General features: G+C 32.3%; 1 pseudogene; it reads right to left on the bottom strand.

The window, feature by feature from the left end:
- Positions 1 to 5,377: 5,377 nt before the first annotated feature.
- On the bottom strand, positions 5,378 to 5,972 carry LOC124838920 (ethylene-responsive transcription factor ERF096 pseudogene; annotated as a pseudogene).
- Between the last annotated feature and the right edge of the window lie 307 nt (positions 5,973 to 6,279).

Below are 6,279 nucleotides of genomic sequence, written 5' to 3'. Positions count from 1 at the left end.
GTCTTTATACAGCACGAACAATGCGAAATGAAGCCATAGCTTTTAGAAGCATTTACATAATAAATAAACAAAGAAATAAATTAGGGTAAATTAGTAAATAAAAGTCTCCCATGCGATGCCTCCTCTCAAGTCTTCTTCTCATTCTTCTTTGAAAACACTTTCTGAATAGTTGGCAATGGAGTTCCTGAGGATTTAGGTTTAGGGTTATTGGTCGGAAGAGGAGGCCTAGTGTAATAGACAAGATTAGTTTGAATCAAACTCTTAGTACTCATGGTGCCTTGCGTAGCTGCTTCAAAATGAACTCTTGAAGTTGTTATAAGAAACAATGTTTGGTTTTGTTCATTGAATTTTGATGAAGTATATCAACATATTTATAGGTTGGTATTGATGAGAACGAACTCATATTGCTTCGGCAGCAAGCTTATTTCCGCGGTTGCATTGCAAACGTGGCAGGCTTCCACCGATTTTTGAACTGTCAAACGACGTAAATGCCATTCACACCATATTTCATATCAAATGCAATTCCTAGGTTATTCGGCTACTTATTCCTGGGAAATTTTCTTATATAATTAAACATTTTAGATGTAAATTATACATGTGAATTAAATTAATTTCATAATTAACTGCTACTAACTAATTACTATTAATGTACTCATCAATATTATTTAAGTTATTGACTTAGTAAACATATCAATTTCGTGTATTCAGCGTGTATGCGTATACATTTCATATCTTTGACTATTTCTCCTCATTCAACATTCATCTTCAAAAATCCTTATAACTCGGCTTCTTCCTCAAGCTACCTTAATGACAGACCAAGCTATACGTTTTCACGCACAAATGTTATGGTAAATCACCACGGTTTGCTAGAACCCTTTTGGTTAGAAGATTTTTCCTCAGTCAAATGTTCGCGTGAACTTTCTTTCTTTCTTGTATCATTTCCAGAATAGTGTCAAAGTTTGAAGAAAAAACATTGAGGACAAAACTAACTAAAATTATGAATATTGAATATTTAAAAAAGAAATGAAGGTGATGAACTCATTATATTACCTGTTGGCATAGCGATCGGTTGATTAACTCATTCTTAATGAACAATATGAATATAAATTCTATTATGTATTGTTTTGGATGTGAATCTTGTACCCCCCATTCTACCTCACTTTATACCCAACTCATATTGCATAAAGGAATGTCCTGTGTAACTCAGTAAATTAAGGCTCTTTTGCAGAACTGGAATTTTATAATTACGCGAAACAAAGTAATCCAACTTTGAAAATTTGAATTCCTGAGTTTAAGTATTGACAACTTAAATTGAGGTGAAATTTCTGATGTTCTCATTCATAGTTTCATTATAATGTTTGTGTAACAGATTTCATTGTAATGTATGAATAAAAAGAAAACGTTTTCTATGTTTGTTGTTTAGAAAATAGAGGACGAACGATTCCTGTTTTTTTTAAACTCCGACAATGTTTTCTACTAACTCCTTTTGCTTTTACCACTTCCTTCGTTGTTCAATATTTTTTACAGTACTGAGTTTTGTTTTTTCTCTTTAATATCACATTAATCATTAATTAGATTTTAAATTAATATGATGAGTAAATGTTGTAAGATAAATTGCTCACGAGTTTAACTGATTTTTCCACCGAATTTCAGGAAGAAGAAAGGGCCTTTGAAGTGTTTGAAGAAAAGATTAAATTGTTGGTATATTTAGGCTTGAATTGCTGAGTCATAAGTTTTGAATTGCTGCTTTATTTACCCAACAATAAAATATTCCATTATTTTGCGTTTTCTTTGTAATGTTTTTGCTTTAATACATCTTGGTTCATATTATTATGAAAACAATTTTAATTGCTAGTAGTTTTGGTCGTTGGCCATGAAAATTTTTGCGACTGCAAAAGGTGATCGTTAAAATACTTATTTTATGTAATGTTTTTGCATTTCCTCGTTCACCTCTTCTTTGATCGATGATATCTCATCTCTAACGAGTATACTTAGCATGTGGTAGCGGACTGTAAAACGAAAAGGGTTACGGACAACAGTGAACCCTAAATATGAAATAGGGGAGTAAAACGAAAAATGGAAAGACAGAGAAACGACAGAAATTCCAAACAGTTGTAAACGTAACAGATGCAATGGTGAACAAAGCTAAGAAAGTTCGTGAAAATGACATTGTAAAGACAGATAATAATGAATTCGTAAAAGTTATGGCTATGGCTCCATTTATTCCTAAAATCGAAGCAATAATATCTCTATGGCTCCATTTATTCCTAAAATCGAAGCAATAATATCTCTCTAGCTTTGATTTTATTAAAAACTGAAGTTTGGAGTATATGTTAGCTACAAAACCAACGGCAAGTGCATGGGTTGCATAGCAAGTGATAAATATCGTTCTCTTCTAAGGGACTTGTGCAATACATGGTAATTCTTCCATTCATAAATCACTTAGACATCAAAATGCACAAAATAACACAAGAAACTCTTTTTGATATTTTATCAAACAGTTGATGTGCAAGAAATTTAACATAAAGTATTTACAATAATTGGACTTTAGTGTTGAAGACATTTAAAAATGAATAGACTAAAAATTATATGAAAAGAGATTGTTAAGGTTATGAAAAAACCAAAATCATAAAGATATACACCTTATTTTCTATAAACTGAATCTATATCACCTTTCCCAGATAAAATATTTAAATAAAAAAGAGTGGTAATTTAAAATATTCTTAAACTGTCTGGCCTGGAAAAATCAAAGTCATGTACTTATATGACCTTATTCCCTTTTTCAAATAAAATATTCAAATAAATTGCGAGATTTTTTAAAGAATTTGAAAATTGGTTCATCCTTGTTTTTCTATCAATTTTTTTTTCTTTCTTTTTGTGATACTTCTCTGTGAATTACTTTGTTAAGTTTTAGTTTTACTTTCCATTTTTACCTTTTTTTCCTTATATATCTCTCTTCTCTTCAATAGGTTGCGTACACATCCAATAAAATTAGTTTGAGATGTGTAATATGGTATTAAAATCATGGTTTAGAGTCTATTCTAACAAAATTTATTACTTGTTGAATATATTATTTTACCCGCTATCAAATCACTATGTGAAGAGGTATGTTGGAAATTTCATATTGACTAGTGATAAGGCTGGTGCTAGTGATTAACCAACTACACGTGCACCGATTGTTCCATATCAAATAATAAATATTTATATCCTTATCTCCCAAGGAACCTATGCAACATATGACAATTTTCTTTCATAACCCAACTAGACATTAAAGTGGCCAAAAACACAAGAAACTCTTTTTGATTTTTCATCAAACACTTAGTATGCAAGAAAATATAACATAAATTATTTACAATTTGTTAACAATTCATCCATTTCATTCTCATGCATTAATAATCATCTTAATTCCACTTCAATGTCAAAATCAACTCACAATTATACTCAAATCTTATTCCTAAATACTTTGACATATGATCACTCATCAAGTTTCAATTCCTTAAATCCTAAACAAGTGAAATCATGATTAATTTCAAGAGTTTGAAATTACTAATGAATCAAGTTTTATTACTAGATACAAACATCCATTAAGTGTTCAATTTCAGTTCTAGGTTTAGGTCATATTTCCTAAGACATCAAGAATCACAAATCAAGCATGGAATTAATCTACACCAAGCATTACACATGGAAATTGAATACTAACATGAAGTTGAACAACATATATTATTAATAACACAAAATTATACAAGATTTCTATGTTTTACAACTAATATCAACAAATAAGAATAGTCTTCCATGGTGAAGAACTTAGAGTTTTACAAATTGAAAAGACAGTAAAGAAATAAAAACCAAAAAGAAGATGTCAGCATTTTCTCAAGATTCTTGGCAGTTGCTCTATTCTTCAATTGTGCCTCCCCTTCATATTGACACCTCAAATTCGTAGATCCTCTCCCTCATCAACCCAAAAGGGGGAAAATCCTGTGAAAGAAGATTGAGGATCCAAGGAGTAATAGAAGAGCTTCACAACACCCAAAAAAACCTCTAAGGACCTCTCTCAATCACTCTAGGTGGAGAGAATCCTCAAAACCCTTATAAAAACATAATTAAATATCTACTTTCATGTATTAGGGTTGACAGATTCATCCAACGACTTCATTCTCGTCCAAGAAAATCTAAAAATCATGCTCTCTCACTTGTAACTTGTTGGGAAGTCATACTTTCGCCGGACAACTAAAATATTATATAGGTTTGGGTCGTCATTTTTGCCCGACGAATAGCCAACGAGTTAGCTTGGTGTCCAATGGTGGTTTTTGCAGTCTAAGGGTGGTTTATAGTAGTATATCCCTATATGTGAGTCTTTTATTCATGCGTGTAATGTTGGGTGTGATTATAGTGCATTGGAGTGGGTATTTGTCTAAAAATCATTATTTTGTGTCCAATCATGTTTTCTTGAGTTTCATCTTGTTTTCCTCCGCTAGAATTGATTCAAATTATCTTATTTCATACACTCAAAGAGATATTAGAAATAAAATAAATACATACCGACTAAAACATAAGAAAATATAAAAACATAGTAAACTTGGAGACAAACAAGATAAAAGTTATGAAGGGATTGATTTATTCATGAAATATATACACATAAAAACACTTAAAATCAATTATTGCCAACTAGTTTAGAATATATAAGTGGATGAAAAGTTTAATGGTTGAATTAACATTAAATCTTATTGAAACAAAGTTTCAAGTAAATGAATTACAAATGACTTTATATAAAGAATTTATCATGGTGCACGGTACAATTTATACTTCGAGAATCAGAAATCTCTTATTCGTCCACAATTAAAATTGATATTAAATAACTACCATTAACGAATTAAAGATCTTAAGTGGTAAAGATAATAAGCATATCTCGAATCCTTGCAACTGTAGCCCCATGTAGGCCAAAATCATGAACTACGATCAACTACAAATCCTATACGTCCATCCATTCACCAACTTGTAGACCTTAGTAAAGTAACAGGTATACCTAAGACATGCTTTAGACATACTATCCTCAAAGATTTATCTGCCTATAATGCAAATATCCTAGGTCATTCCCCTGATGGATCATAAGAAACATAAGAGCACAGAACTCAAAGAAAGAAGAAGAGCGAAAATTGAGTTCAGAAATAGTTATATTACTTTCGGTTTATACATAAAAGAAATCTACAATAACAATAATAAGTATCCTTGGTGTGATAAAAAAATTGATTAAAACAGACATTAGAAATGACTTGATGCAGTAACAAGACAACAAAATCAGTCACATAATACCAGTTAAAAGGAAACTGTTCGAAGTTAAATATAACGATGAACTTATAAATTTGAAGTTAAGCTAGCTTATAAATTTTAAATTTAACAATCATAACTGAAACCTGAATATTTGGGAAACACAAACCAATGCACTTAAAACGCAGAAAGAAGAACACAAAGTTGTAGGAGAACATGAACACAGATAGTTCACATCTTGTTACTCTTTCTTCTTTCGCTTCTCCTCTGACTCAAGAAGGTCTTCCAATACCTTGTCATCCAAATACTCAAACTCAATAACTTCACCTTGTGCAGTAGAAGAACTTCCAATGACACTGGCAGAAGAAGAAGAAGAAGACGATGATGATGACAAGAAAGGGAGATGAGAATGGTACTCATCAGGGAAATTAAGGATTGCAAGAGCACCCCTCAATTCTATGGCTGCTCGATCATATGCTCTTGCTGCTGCTTCTGCTGTGTCAAATGTCCCCAACCATTGTCTTCCCGTAGGTTTTGTTGGGTCTCTGATCTCTGCTCCAAATTTACCCCATGGCCTCCTTCTCACACCACGGTACCTCCCTTCTTCCCCTCCTTTCTCCTTCTTCTCCTTCTCTTTCTCCCCTTCACGTGGATCCTCCATGTTGTTATTACCTCTTCTTCTTCGGCTTTTCCCAGGTAACAGAAACAATCTTAATCCAGACACAATTGGATATTCGCTATGAATTCCTCTTTTAACGGAAACTCAAACGTTGTTCAGTATGCTGTGAGACCAGTCTTTTTGCTGGAACTTATACGTCACAATCTGTTTGCTTATCAAAACCTTGTTTTCTTCTATTACGACTTTTGTATCTGTAGGGTCAGTTATGCCTATGCCATATGCATTGACGCATCCATATATAGCCAGCGTCCTGAATAGTATTCTGTCACGTTCTTAGAATCTTTCGCGATGAAGTGTAAAAGTTCGATTCATCGACTTATACCGAGGGAAGAACA

This window comes from Vigna umbellata, chromosome 2 (genome assembly GCF_029865625.1).
Source record: "Vigna umbellata cultivar VRB3 chromosome 2, Vumbellata_1.0, whole genome shotgun sequence".
NCBI lineage: Eukaryota > Viridiplantae > Streptophyta > Magnoliopsida > Fabales > Fabaceae > Vigna > Vigna umbellata.
The sequence above is the reverse complement of the archived record's forward strand: the minus strand, read 5'-3'. Positions and strand labels throughout refer to the sequence as shown.